Below are 13,553 nucleotides of genomic sequence, written 5' to 3' on the forward strand. Positions count from 1 at the left end.
AGGAATTGGTGTCTGGGGGGCATAGCCAGCAGCCCGCAAGATGGCTACCTAATTACCAGTGTCCCACTGACTGAGTCAATATACTCTTTTTCATGGACCCTTGAGCTAAAACATCTTATAAGGATGATAGAAACTTTATTTTAATGATGTGATTAACCTTTTGGTGAGTCTTTCGACGTCTTCAGATCGAGCTCAGAGACCGTTCTCTGTGACCGGATCTTTGGTCTCAGCTCCGTCGTGGTCAGTCGGTAACAGCTTCCCCTACTGTTGCTTAGAAGGGTGGTGCTACTCATAGCGAAGGATTCTGCCGACACTGTTCTTCATTTATATTTGACCCTTGTGGACCGAGCCCGTTTGCAGTGAGCGAGCCATTGACCTGGGCTCTGTGGTGGTGATGAGGTGGCTTTGCATTTTGGTGACGGAGACACCCTCCTGGCTTTGATGACCCCACCTACACTGGCATTGGGCTGCAGGCATTAACAGCACATTTTCCGATGAGGGAAGCTCGTTTCTTCTGCCGCAATGTTCAATGTTGACCCGCAATGTGCTCACGCCGTCGCCTTTGACGTAATCTTGTGGGTGTGTCGAATTGTGCTAGACCGGTGCTGCCGACTTCCATTTGGCCTACTCGCTACTGACACCTGAAGCCTACTTTCATCATTGCAGTGGCCTGTATATTTCATCAGCCTTATTTAAAAGCTGCATTTTTGCCAAGCTCATATTACTGACTTTGTATTAATATAATTATTTTATTTTTCATGTGATATGGTAACTGCTAAAGAAGACTCCTATAAACTAACTACAACTAGCAATGTGTCCTCTATCAATTTAGGAACAGATACAATATTAAATGAACTTTCTAACATTTGTTTATCCATTTCCATGTTGGATTCCCATTCACTATCCATACAAGAGGACTTTCAGACATTCAAAAATGAGATCAAGGTTTTTTCAGGAAGACTTGGAGAAGTTGAATACTGTGTTTCCTTTGTTGAAGACAGTTGAGGGTCTTGAAAATATTTAACAAAGAATTATACCGCTTAAAACAGATGTCACTGAGCTTGAGGACAGAAATGGAAGAGAAAATGTCGGATATTATGGTATTCCTGGAAAAGAACGAGAATAATGGCCAAGTAACCCTAAAGCAGTGGGCATTTATTTTTCACCTCCTCTTGAACTTCGGAGAGCCCACAGGTTCAAGCCTTGCTTCACCTCTAACATTTCCAAACCTATGCCATTAATCACTTGTTTTTTAAGATGCCAACAGGCTCAACAGGTTGCTTCCGCTGCCAGAAAAGAGTCACCTATTATTTTTGTGGGTGAAAAAAAATCTTAATTTCACCAAATTCCTCAAAGGTCACCCAATATAAGATGAGACAATTTCTTGTTATGCGATGGCTTCAGATATGGTCTACTCGATCCGGTCAGAATGCTTGTTACTTTACCAGATGGCAGAGCTAAAGAATTTCTCAAGCCAGATGACCTTTATAAATTCCTTCCGTCTATGGAGGCCACTTATATGGCTAACTCTTCAATTTGCCCTCCTCAAGCATCCAACAATCCCAATCAATATGTCTCTCTTCCCTTACAACCACCATATAAGTGCAGCACAAATAAAACAGGTACACTTAGCACCTCTCGTATTCAATCTGATTCTGCTCCCTCTATTACCTTGCCAGACTCTCGCGATAGAATGAGAGACACATTTAGATCCCTATTAAGATGGATGACAGTGCCCTAACTTCCCTCACATCCCCACAGCATTAATATTGATCCTTAGGATTATTCCTAGCTTTCTAGGCCTTTTTACAACCTTTTTGATCTCTGGCTCCCACCTCACCTATCCAAAGCTAACATCATGATGGTCCCTTTCAATTCTTTTATTTAATTACTCTTTCTCTTACCTTCAGAGGATGATGGAGGACTTTCAGCCTTTCTTACACTTCCTACTGGCAGTCCCAAGTTATGTTCTTGCTCTACTTTTCCTTATATTTTCTTATATTTAACGTTTTGTATTTGACCTTCAATTTTCATGACTATTATTTCAGCTATTATCCATTTTTTGTCTCCCTTGCACTTGGTCTTTCCTTGTATGTTTTAATGATATATTCACTAAATTTTATATTGTGGTCATTAACTATTAACAGCTGTGTTTTAAGCAAATGTTTTTTTAACAGTTGAATCTTATTTGTTACACAATTTCTCATATATAGTTCACTTATATCATTTATAATTTGTATATGAGTATTAAAGTAATTACTTGAAATGTTAAGGGTCTTAGCCATCTTATCAGACACCAACACATTTTGACACAACAATTCGAATTTCAAATGGACATAGCAGGCATTCAAGAAACACCTTTGGAATCTGAAAATGAAAACAAGAAACTTTAAAACGTAATAGGTTGATCATTTGTTCTTCTCCCAGGCACTTGGGGAAAAAGGTGGTGTTGCTATTCTAATAAACAAACATGTAAATATACAGTTAATTGGGGAAGAAAAAGATTCTGAGGGTCGCTGGATTATTATGGAAGCCCAAATTAATAACATTCCTATTACCATTGTCAACATTTATGGTCCTACAGCTACTAACACTTTATTTTGGAGTGACTTGAAGTGAAAATTGATTGATAAAAATTCAAATCTGTTCATTGTTTGTAGAGATTGCAACCAGGTTTGTAACTTCGCAATGGATTGTAAATCAAACGCCAGGTTTATCAACTCAAAATCTCACAAAAGCTTTTTGAACTTTTAAAGATGATTTTCCTGTTTTTGATTCTTGGCAATTCTTTTACCCTGACCTTAAAGAATATACCTTTTTTCCCCGCCACATCAATTGTTTTCAAGGATTGATCACATTTTTGTAAATTCACAGCTACTTTCGTCTACAAAATTCAGAAATAGGTCCTCTGACTATTTCAGATCATGCTGCAGGTTGCGAGGAGCCACAGAAGCATAATTCCTGAGAGCTACGAGGGGAATGGAAGTGCATGCCTTACCCGGTAAGTTCACAAGGTAATAGAGGCTGCGCAGCGCTCTGAACCCACTTGCCCATTCAAGGCAGGCGCTCAGCAAGAAAGCAACACTCGAGTATGTTTGAAAGTCACTCTGAAGGCAATTTTGAATAACAAACTATTGCATAGCAGTGAAAGCAGCACCCGCCTATGAGAGAAAGTGGGTCTCGAGGTAATTTTGAATACCAAACTAGTGAAAAGCAGCGAAAACCTTATGTAGCAATGCCAAATTACTGTAACTTTAAATGTACGAGTCTGGAAAATGCAGCAAGACGAGGGGCGACATTGCTAAGAATTAATACCTACAAGCATTGTCCAAGCCAAGAGAGACTAAAATCACGACAACCACAACCCAACAGATATTGCCAATGGCATGAGGGGGATAATGAAAAGTCCATACGTTGTGAAACCTGTTGCCCATATATTGTACAACATATGGTAAAAGTTGCTATAAACTCACATTTCCAAAGCCAAGGGAGAAACAGAATAAGACCCTATCCTTGTCAGCATTTGGTTACTTGTGCAGTGGGGATCCAAGAGTGGCAAAAAGGCTCCACTTCTGGAAAGTGATATCCAGAAGGAGAGGAGCATTATTTGAAAGGAGTATTGAAGAGCACACCTGTGAATATTGTTCCCCCCTTTAGTATTGTTGAACATTTTGAAGCTTCAAACTGTTGAATACTGTGAAGCTGTTGTGAACCTCTTTTTAGTTGATCTTAACCACAAAAGCATTTGTTGTTGTGTGACTCCATAACTTGTGGAGTGCCACAGGGCTCATGTGTCTCACCAACATTATATAATATCTTCACTAAACCCTTGTTTGATGACTTGGACCATCTGGGTATCACCTACACTAATTGTGCAGATGATATCCAGATCCTCCTGCCACTTACCGGGGACTACAGTGAGGATCTAGCAATGGTGAACAGAATCTACAGCATCGTTCAGGCATGGATGGCCACCCATGGCCTCTGCCAGAACAATGATAAAACAGAGCTTCTCATCTTGGGTACTACACCCCTTCTCAACAAATTAGGCGCAAGCTACTCTTCCTTCATCATTGATGAGAACCCGATTCAAGTAGCTAAGGAAGTAAAAACGCTAGGCCTATACTTAGACTCTACTCTATCATTTACCAAACAGGTAAATACTCTAGCCTCATCAACAGCTTATACATGCAAACTTATTAGAGCATGTAAACAATTCTTATCTCCAAACAGTTGCATGGCCTTAGCCAGAGCCTTGATTATCTCCAACCTATATTACTGCAATGCCCTTTACATTGGAGCGACCAAGTCTACTATCAATAAAATACAGATACAGCAAAATAATGCTCTTCCAGCCGCACTGAATATCCCTAAGAGAGAACACGTCTCTGAAACAAGAAGGAAGCAGAAATGGCTCTCCACCCATGAGAAAATTAGACTTAAAACTGCTTCCCTTACACACAAAAGCCTAAATAACAAAGCCCCACAATACCTAGCAGACAGATTCTCTAGAACAACATCTTCCAGACTAACAAGACTAGCAAATACTAATCGCCTTCAGGTACCCCGATTCAAACTCTCCACTAATGGAGGCTCAAGCTTCCCTGTCAAAGCCGCCCAATTGTGGAACGAGTTACCCACCTCACTGAGAATGGAACAATCCTTCACTAAATTTAGGCAAAATTTGATCAGTTGGTTAATAGAGACGAACGACAAATTAATACACAATTCTGTTCTTATTGTTCTTATTATTGTATATACGTCTGATATTGCTTACAAACTGTTATGTCCATATTGTTAATTTAAATTGTTGTACTGTTTATTCTTTGCTCACTACTGACACTCTGTAATTTGTAACTTTTGCACCAAGCTGTACATTTTCTTATGCTCTTGCGCCCTTATACCCTTGGGTCTGGCGCGCATAATAAATACTAAACATACAAACAAACAAACGCTGTTTGGAAGGGGCGTATACCTGGATGGCAAACTTTTGGAGAAGAAGGCCTGGCATGGAAGTAAACCAGGTGAAAGTTGAAGAAGTGCTACAAAGTGGTTCTGTCAGAGACAATTTACGTTATTTGTGGTGTGTGAAGAATCCTAAGGATCCCTCACTGAAACCCTGCCTAAAGTCTCCTCCCAGGTAGCCAGGGAAAGGCAGACGCTTTGTGATCCTAAACTTGGGGGTGGTGTACTGCAGGAGGATCACCTGAGAGGAGGGAGGGCCCAGGGTGGTGAGGAGATCCCGTGGGATGAGACGCAGTAGTTGTCCTCTGAAAGGAAGTGCTTTTCTGGGTTGCCCAAATAGGTAATGGCATATTGTCACTGTTATGTCCCTGACGCTCATATAAGATCTGTGACCCGGGGTACAAGTTCTGTTAAACCCGAGCAAACCCTGTTAACAGAAAGATCTTTTAAAGCATTTCAGGAGGAACACCCTCATTACTCCCAAAAGTACAAGGTAAAAGGATCAGGCAGAAACGCCTTAAATCAAATGTCTTCCCCTGTAAATACAAATTCTAAGTGTCCATCTTTGAATGATTATAAGCGGAATGAATTTACCCTTAAAATCAATAAAATACATAAAAGAACTATCTTTGTTGAAGGGGACTACATGTCCCACAATCCCATGAGTACTGGGATGAGGAAGAGGGCTGAAGAGGCCTGCTGCTGTAGTAGTCAGGTAATTAAGCCTAACAGCCCACACCTGAAGGAGCCGGGAAGGTATAAAAGGCCTCCTCCGGTGCAGGCTATTGGAAGGAGCTGGAACTGTGACTGGATTGCGAGTTGTAGCAGTAGTAGCAGAAAGAAGAAGTCACAAAGCTAGCAAACTAAACTGAAGTGGGAGAACGAGAGGAACACCGGAACAGGGAGGCAGCAGATTTCACCAGCTTGTTCTAAGAGGGTCCTGTTCCCCAAACTCTGAAGTGCAGAGGCTGCGCAGTGGAAGGCATGCTGAGAGGCTGTCTTTCCCCATGTGAGCCTGATTTCCGTGATAGCCATGCAGTGAACGTTTTGAAGATTGAGGCGAGGGTCGCAGGAGCGAGAGGGGCTCCTTATACATGTGGCGGGAATGAAGACACCTACAGAGAGGAAGGGTGTGGGTCCTTAAGAAGCCAGAAGCAGTAGACATTGTGGCAGAAGTCGTGGATGCAGTGTGACCCGCAGTGCAGGTGTTAAAGAAGTCAGTGACTGAGGCCTGCATTTTAATACTTTGCGCGAGCATTGCCGGGTAAAGTATCCAGTCCCCTATTCACTCGTGTGCGATTTAAAGCAAGTTGAAGTTGTTAGTTGAAGTTATAATACATGAACAATGGAAAACTAGCAGTCGCAAATATTAGGAGAGGAAAAGCTGCGTAAACCCATTGTTAAACCCTTAACAGTCTGGATCTACCTGAAGTGGTCACGTGTCACTAATTAAGAAGAGTGAACGCTGCAAAGGACATTACTGAATGCCTAACTGCGAGAAAACAATTGTAGAGGTCTTTGACTTGTGAAAACTATCTCACAGAGTGGCTGTGTGTGGCTAATTGTGATTGCCAAAGGAAGACAGCACTCTATCCTTTACTTTCACACGGGAATACAATTCAATACAAGTCTTTAACCAAAGAAAACTGCCATAAGAAGTGTCCGTGTGCGCCTAATTGTGATTCCTAATGAAAGACTGAACTCTATTTTTAACTTTAACGCAGCATAACTTTACATATATAGGAAGCTAAAGTCTCCTATTGAAGAAGAGAACAAGCATTGCCCAAGCCTCGAACCTCCCTATACTAAAAGTGAAACCAGCCTTTCTCAGAGTCAAAAAGCAATCTAAATATTACAGTGAATTTACTAACAGTTTAATTGGCCTAAGATACATATGTGCAAACATTACCTGAAGCTAAGAGTGTGGCACCAAGGCTTCTGGGTAATTACTTGGGCTGTTAGCTGGCAGAAAGGTGACAGTAAAGCTGGGGAAGGGAGACTGGTAGCTTGTAGAGTCTATTTTGAAGTTGACACAACCTGTAGTGCCAGAGACTCTGGAAGACAGAGAGAAGTGAGTCTCCAAGGCAAACCCAGGTTGTTATTGTGGAAGACAGACAAGAGAGGCAAAGAGGCTGCCCCTTTTGAAGAGAGATATTCAGAGGAAGAGTGCCTTGCTGTTACGTTTACGAGACCTTGTGCCTATTTCCGGGCTTCCCGTTCCAGGACTCGGGGGCTCGCTCCCCACTGGATGGGGCATCTTGCTGCCACGTTACTACATGGGTGGCAGTTGTCCTGGAGATGTTCTGCAGCAACAACACTGCGCTCTGGGAGACGGGTTGCCATAGTTCCCAAACATGGTCACATGATCGGGTCAGCTGCCCGGAGCTGCAGTTTTCGCCTGCAGTGTTTGAATAAAAACATGCGCAGTGCTGAGAGTTGCTGCTTCTGATTCTAGTTTCTCACTACCTTGACTCTGCACTTGTGTTCTACTGTCCTGAATCCTTGACTCGTGCCTGCCTTTTTGGACTCTGAATTCGCCTGCTGATTTGGTACCTTAAACTCCTCACTGTTGCCGAACCTTTGCCTATCCCTGGATTGCCTTTCCTGTGCTGATTCTGTTACTTCCTCCTCATCCAGGCCTGTCATTGGACCTGCGTGAACAGCATAGACCTACTGTCATTGTTTTCGTTATGCACTCTCGCAGACTCCATTCTGCTCCCTGATTAAAGCACCAATTATCCAGACTTCTCTGCAATCATTGTTCATATCCCGACTTCCTCACGGACTCTGCAAATCCCTGGGAACCTTTTTCTGTTTCACAAACCTGTGCACGAACGGGACGTTTTGCTGTGAATATTGTGTGCACCAACCCAGAACTAGTGCGTCCCTCGTGCAGCCAAGGTAAGATCCTCACTGACCTTCCCTTTTTTTTGTTTAATCCCACCTTTGTACATCCACCTGGATTCTTCTTTCTACAACCATCTTTTTCATATCCACAAGTCAATTACCCAGTGATAAGAACCTGTTCTATTCTCTATAGGGGCAAAGTATATGCTGCACTCATAGGATAGTAGTGACACATATCTTGTTTTCTGTTAGGAGTCTGGGTCCCTTTACTGCCACTGTCTTGCTTCCTGAACGCTTTACAGAGCGGGATCAGGTCACTTATTTAAAACTAAAGAGTGTCTATTATTTCTTATGTTGTACCCTTTAGTAATCATTGTGCTTTCCTTTACAGCCTGGTACCGTGGCGGTGTGTTCTCCCGCTCTTTCATCTGAGTTGCCCCTCTGCCTGTTATATTGACACATCAGAGGGGTGTGTCAGGAGGAAGAGTTCCCTCATGAGAGGAAACCCAGGTTCTTCAATCAACTGGACTAACCAAGGGTCCAGCGCTCACTCTGAAACCTCATCTGGGTTCCCCGGGTGGATTCACCTGATGGGGAGTGCACTTGCCTACTTGAAGGCGTTGAAGTACTTTAAAGAGTATCTTGTCGAAGCCTATCTAGATGTACAGATTACTGAAACTGTGGTACTAGTTCAAAGTACTGAAGCTATGGTGGTATATCTGATTGTCAGTAGATGCAACATTGTAGTAGCCTTGACAAGATGGAGTACTGCAAGACAAAGGTGACTGTTCTCCTGGTGAATCAAGTAGAAGTGACGTGGTTGAAGTGGAAGCAGCAGCACTGAGACGTCATCCTGACAAATATACCCTTGTGAATTCTAAAACTGTATTTCAGGAAATACTAACTGTTAACTAAGAACTGTGCATCACTGACAGTTGTGGATATTGCATTTCTTGTGGCAAGTCTTCTTGAAGAGGTGACAAAGCATCGTGGCTGGGATTACCATTGGTGCTATTTGATGGAATTGGAAATTGGATATTTCACCAAGGAGAAGAGATTTACTATCATTGGAACTTTGGTTAACTGATCTTACTTTGACTTGGAAACATCAAGAACTGATTTGAGACATTTCTTTCTTTAGTTCAACAATAGCAGAGTTGACCCTGAATCCTGGGGAAGGGAATGCAACCAGGACATTGGAGGATTCTTCAGAAACTGTGAATGTTGTTTGTGTTATGTTGTATTGCCAAATTATCTTTGTGCACTTGTTGCTTAGTGTGAGGGCCAGACATCCTCTGTTAGTGTTTCCCTGTAGCTTTGGTTAGGCAGGAAAATCCTCATCAGAGTAGGGATCGTGAGGCATTTTGCTACATTTATTTTAAGAATAAAATTACATGTTTTGATAAATCATCAAACAGTTGTCCGCCTCGCAGTACTGACCCCTCACAGGTGCTAAAGGAAGAACTGTGTAAAGCTGTTACAAATAGGTTATACCCTTTAGAATGTCTTAAATTGTGGCAAATCCTCCCGTCCAAGACAGTTATTGCTGCTATTGATGAACTGAGAACCGGCTCAAGGAGAGCCTTATATCTTCTGTGTAGGAACTTTCTGTTGACAGGTTGCACTGAACTGTGTTGCAACTTTGTTGAAAAGTAGGATTTCCTGATTTTCTTTTCTTGAACAGTGAAGCAGAATCCCGCTTAATTCTGAGGGAAGGGGAATTTGTCCAAGTTATAGAGACAGACTGTGGTTACATTACACATTAAATCAGCATTGTTATGAACTGCCATGCATTTCCTTGCTTATTTAATGTATGTATAGGTGTGAGAGACAGATATCCTTTGTTAGAGTATTTAATTCAGTTTATTTTAGGCAGGGAAATCCTCGTCAGGGTCGGGATAATGAGGCACTTACTCAACCTTCTAATATGACAAAATCGCATTTGTTGAGAAACCTTCACAAAGTTGTCCACCTCACATTTCTGACCGCTCACAAAACACTGCAAGCAACCGGTAAGCCTCGGGAAGTCATACGGATTACGGGGTTGCCAAACAGAGTGTGTTGCCTTGAGAAAGTGAAACATGAGACACTGAACAAAGCCTGTGCAGGGGGTGAGATAATTAAAACCCATTTCCTGAATGGGTTGTTGAACCCTACCACCAAAATTCTAAGGATTCAAAGCAAGATGTGACACTAGAGTGTTCTCGGCAGGACTCAAAGCAAGATGTGACACTAGAGTGTTTGCAGCAGGATTCAAAGCAATAAGTGACACTAGAGTGTTCTCAGCAGGATTCAAAGAACGGTGTGACACTAGGGTGTTCTCAGCAGGATTCAAAGCAAGATGTGACACTAGAGTGTTCTCAGTAGGATTCAAAGCAAGATGTGACACTAGAGTGTTCTAAGCAGGATTCAAGGTAAGATGTGACACTAGAGTGTTCTCAGCAGGATTTAAAGCAGGATGTGACACTAGAGTGTTCTCAACAGGATTCAAGGCAAGATGCGACACTACAGTGTTCTCAGCACGATTCAAAGCAGGATGTGACACTAGAGTGTTCTCAGCAGGACTCAAAGCAAGATTGGACTCTAGAGTGTTCACAGCAGGAGTCAAGGCAAGATGCAACACTAGAGTGTTCTCAGCAGGATTCAAGGCAAGATGCGACACTACAGTGTTCTCAGCAGGATTCAAGGCAAGATGTGACACTAGAGTGTTCTCAGCAGGACTCAAAGCAAGATTTGACTCTAGAGTGTTCTCAGCAGGATTCAAGTTCGAATACCATGTAAGGGGTAAGCAAAAACCAAATGTGCCCGTCCAGGAACGTTGCTTCGGGTGACAAAAAGTAAGCAATCTATGGTGGATTTTCCTGAAATGTACAGGAACTCCGTCCCCTTTAGTTACCACCCACTTTCACCTCTGCATTCTTACTGCGCTAAAAAAGCAGGGGGCGTATAGATCAAACTGCACCCAACTTCCATGAGAAGAGTTAGAGAGGGAGAAAGAAAACACAAGGGTCCTTAAAGTACTCACAGTGGGCTTCCGGTCAGTGCTGTGGCAGCTCCCAGCCTCTGACCTGCCGCGCTTTCCCCTGCCCTCTGCCCATCCGGCGGTGCATAGAGAGAGGGGCTGCACCTACCCCTTTCCCTTAAGTATCAGGTTGCTCCCTACACGACTAGCTTTGCTACTGTGGTTAGTGAAGCCACTGATGGAGGGAGCTGGGAATGCGGGTGGGGATTGGGGTGTAGGGTGGGGTTCCAGTCCTCAGGCCAGGTGCTGCATGAGAGACCTTCATGTTTATTGTGGCTTTTGAGTGGAGCAATGTTGGATGACACGTGTTGTCCTCAAGAGTAGTGTTTGGGTGACCTTTTGATGGATCCACTGACCTTGTAAACAAGCATTGGCAATGCCAACAGTTTGTCTTTTGTTTAGAAATGGGAAAGGCACTTGCCAGGCACTGCCGTAGTGGTATTAACTGGCCATTGATGGTAGCAGGTGCAGAAAGGTGCGAGTACCTCGGTATCTAATAGTCGCGCCTGGAAAATTTGTAACACTTATATACAAGCCAAAACTGATGGCTTTGCCAATGCTTGTTTTTAACAGGACTTCAATGAAGGACATGCAGAGTGCTTATAAATCGAGTAGCTGAAGGCAGACCTAGTTTAGACTTTTTTTTACACCAGTAGTAGGTTTACAGCTCCAATGAACTCCTTTACTCTCAGAAGACTAATTTAAAAGAAAACACTGGCAGGCCCCTGGAGAGAAAAGTTTGATGGTAAGACTTGGCTAAAGTGAGCTCAAAGAGTCCCCATGAGGAGGTGTTTTGGGCGGGGAGGGGCGGGAACTGGGTGGGATGGCCATATGGATTAGCATGGCCATGGGCAGTAAATGGGTGGGCAAATAACCCAACACCTACAAGCTGTGTGTCCCTCCTGCCATTTCTCCCCTATCCGTACTCTACTGCAATAGTTTCGGCTTACAGCTGGCGCTAAGACACAACCCACTAGTCAAACTAAAAATGGTACATTCCTAATGTCGCCGGACTTCCCTCTCATATGGTCATTGGTCACTCAGAAGATAAGGGGGCTAGATTCATGGAATTATTTGCGCCGAAAAACCGGGATTTGTGCTCCGTTCTGCCCGCAAATCCCTGTATAACAAATGGGGACTTGCGGGCAGAATAGCGCACAAAACCCCGTTTTTCGGCGCAAATAAATCCATGAATCTGCTGCAAGGTTTCGTCGCCTCAACAGCTCATACCTTTACACATCTTATAAGATTTCCCAAAATGCACCACAGAGGCGGCAACACATGTGTACTGAAGGGGTTACACTGTTAAATGTACAGCGTGCATTGGATGATGTCGGTCATGTAGATGATATGGAATAGGTTATGCCTGGAGGCGCCAGTGTGTACGGGCGGGGGGGAAGCAAGACGACGCAGACCCACACAGGTTCGATCCCCGAGCCCGGCTTAGAAATCTCTGGGTACTTAGCACGTTATAAATAACCAATTACATTTACTCGGACACAGTCCTGCAGGTACTGCAGTGGGCACCTTAAATGCAGGTCATCGGGTACATGAGGGCAAACCCATGGGTACCTGACAGTGGCAATTCCAAGGCCAGCCCCATCTTCTGGCTTTCTGACAGCAACCTAATCTCCCATTCTAAGCCAGAGTGCAGCTGAGCTGGAGTCATGCTGCCCTCTGGCGGGGTGTGTCTAAAGGGGTCATTTCCCGGCCTCCCATGATGTGGCCACACACCCCTGGAATAGAGTCAGGGTCGCAAGCCGTTCCGCAGAGGAGCAAGATTGGGAAAGCTGGCTGCCAGTATTGGACTGGCCTACTGGGCAGTGCTGGAAGTGCTGTTGTTTTGGACAAGGTGGGCCAGTCCGAGGAGTTACTTCACTATAAAGCTAATGGTTTTGAGTTGACCAATGTCACTGAAGAAACATTCTGTAACATGTACAATTTACGACCCATTCTACCACAAAAAAAAACACCCATTTGAGCACTGTTGAAACAGTATGTCGCAAAAGCTATCATTCGCCATGGGCGACTGGCAAACACTTTTTCCCTGGTGCCCGAGGCAGTTGTATGCCCCAGTCCGACTGTGCTGGCAGCCCCAGCAACTCAGGCACAACAGGTAGTGTTGTAGATTCGTAAGGAAAGCAACATAGAGGGGGAGTACAACTTCCAATTACTAATGTCAGAGACAAAGCTTTATGACGTATAATAAGATAGCTCAGCGGGTTGATGGCTCGCTGCTGAGGTATGTGTGTGATCTGCAGATCGCAGGTTAAAATCCTGAGAAGGTCAACTCAGCCTTTCATCTTTCTGAGGTTGATAAAATGAGTCCGAATTTCGAATGGTAAATAATAATTGTACATACAAATGTTCAAGGAAAAGTGCTTTGGTTAAAAGCATTATATAACTAGCAAGTTTTTATTGTAAAAGGGATCATTTTTTACTGTTGCTTGGTAGACTTTTGTGACCTAAAATATGCAATATTTTTAATAAAATGAAGGGGTCGTGTTCCACCCTACAGTTAGAGGGGGGCATCTTGTGCTTTTATATGGTGGAAAGTGGGGCTTTGGTCTAATAGAATATTAAGCACATAGTAACCTGGGAAGAGCCAACGACACAACACAAGGGGCCCAATAGCGCTCGCCCGACTTGGGCCCTTCGGAACGCTTTTGTGAGACAAGTCCATGTCCAAGGGAGACTCGGAACATGGGGAGCGGGCGTA

General features: G+C 43.6%; 1 protein-coding gene across 1 annotated transcript in view; it reads right to left on the reverse strand.

The window, feature by feature from the left end:
- LOC138504592 (ras and EF-hand domain-containing protein-like) overlaps nt 1–13,553 on the reverse strand; it is a 188,454-nt gene that overhangs the window by 102,587 nt on the left and 72,314 nt on the right. The window lies entirely within an intron of this gene.

The sequence above is a fragment of the Ambystoma mexicanum genome, chromosome 11 (assembly GCF_040938575.1).
Source record: "Ambystoma mexicanum isolate Mex_15411 chromosome 11, UKY_AmexF1_1, whole genome shotgun sequence".
NCBI classification, from domain to species: domain Eukaryota; kingdom Metazoa; phylum Chordata; class Amphibia; order Caudata; family Ambystomatidae; genus Ambystoma; species Ambystoma mexicanum.